Raw genomic sequence first — 2,121 nt, forward strand, 5'->3', positions numbered from 1 at the left:
CTCTGTCCTTGCCCGGAAGATGCGGAACCTTCTACCAGATTGCAGAAGTTGGAACAGTTTGTTGCCAGGATGGGACGGGTCCTTCAGTATCTGCTCTAGTCCGGCATCTCCTGGTGTAGGTGTCCTGAAGCACTCTGAAGCGCTCCCTGCTGATCTGCAGCATCCATCACAGGACGTGTACAATAAGCAGGCTGCACCACGAAGAGCCAGCAGCCCCCCCCCCCCAATCAGGGCCTTCATTACCTTTACTTTGCAAAAGACATCGAGGGACAGTTTCTGAACAGGACAACGTTAAATTTCACAGTAACGCCAAAATATAACACAGAAGGATTTTTAACATGAAACCTTTAGTTGCTAAATAAAGAACACGTTATTCTAGATTAGCTTTCATGTTGTGCTGATCAAATACTGCAGCCACGTGTTTCACACACACAAGTCATACAAACCAGTCAAAAACAGTGACCTGACTCTAGAGTGCGACCAAAAAAACAAATCCTATGCCGCGCCAGTGCGACGGTTTGAGTGAAATCAGTGATGAGACGCAGCTCTAGTGAGCAGCCTGTGGGTAATGAGAAAAGATGAAAAGAACTATTGCTACATTTTTGTTAAAGTCTGAAATTCACAGCCAGCTCTGACATGGAGACATCAACCTCTGAGCGCTGAAAAGCAGCAGTGTATCCAGAAACACATTATACGCTGCAATAAATGCCCAGGTGTCCCCTCTCCCCACGGCCTTTCAGCGGCAGGCAGCAAACAGGTCGCCAGAGGTCGATGTGATGATTAAGTTTAACATTGTCTACAATATTGCCAAAGCACTTTAAGCACAAGCAGTTTTTCAGCAACTTTCTGGTAGAAATGTGCTTCAACTAAAGGACTTTGTGTTGAAAAGATGTTAGTTCATCATTTACAAATGAATATTGTCTGCATGGGCTGAAAAACCTCCTTAAAAGTGCGCATGTAAAACTGCGTGTTAAGTGATGCGGCTGAAAAATTTGGGTGCGCATAAGAAAAAAAATTCAGCACACCAGTGCAGCCGTGACAAACGTTAGTCTGCAGCCCTGCCATATGAAGTTTTTCCTTAGTGCTCCCTCAAATGTGGGAGTTTAGCCGAGTGCTGACTAACACTGACTGCACCAGTTTACACACCCTGACCTACTTTTATGGTAAAGATCAGTGAAACTTTCAGACTTTAATATTCAAACATTGCGTGAGTGAGTAAAAAAGGTCCTGAAAGGTCAAAACACAGTTTTCCAAAACTATTGATGTTCAAAAATATTTGATATCTGAAGCCAAAAACTTGCAGAAATAATTGGACTTGTTCAAACTTTGTACCATGTTGATGCTAATCAGAGATGGTGGAGCAGAAAATGCTGTAAAAACAGCTGATGTGAGATGAAATGTGTGACTTATGTCCAAGTATAAAAGTGCAAGTTTGACTTTAGCACGAGGCTGAAACAGAACACGCAGCAATCGTTTACTTCCTGTTTCTAAAGCAGCAGCTCACTGTGTGACTACGCGTGAGACAAAGAACCTTCAATCTTCAGACAAGGATAACGGTTTCTCTGAAAAACAGGATTTTTGATTTTGTGACGTTGAGATGAAGAAGATTTGGTGCCATCCGACATCTTTAACATCGCTGAGACGTTTGAAGCAGCTGCTGGTCTTCTACGGTTGCCAGGGATCATCAGCAGGTCCATCCGTGTGTCAGCGTGGCCGTGAAACTCTTAGCGGGAGGAAAAGTGACAGAAAATCAAACAGGACCTACCAAAAACCCCGCAGGAGGCCACAGGTAATGCAGGCTGCACCACAGTCCTCGAGGGCCGCTTTGCTGAAACGTTTCTATGCGTCGCTGCTGCAACACACCTGAATAAAGACGACTGCACGCTGAGGTGCCCGCCCCCCCAATTTAAAGAAGTGTTTAGAAAACTGTACTTTTACTGCACCACGTTCACTCACTCCTGATGTAACATGAATCAAATGCTGAATCGCCTCCTCAGCATCGAGTCAAGTCTTGCTGAGCTGCTAATTTCATCAGGACACCCTCGAGTTTGACACCTGTGCTCTCAAATATATGAAAGCAACAAGTGCAGCTCACACTGCTGCACTCGCTAACAACCACCA

Source organism: Pundamilia nyererei, unplaced genomic scaffold (assembly GCF_000239375.1).
Source record: "Pundamilia nyererei isolate P.nyererei 1_Seehausen unplaced genomic scaffold, PunNye1.0 scaffold00019, whole genome shotgun sequence".
NCBI lineage: Eukaryota > Metazoa > Chordata > Actinopteri > Cichliformes > Cichlidae > Pundamilia > Pundamilia nyererei.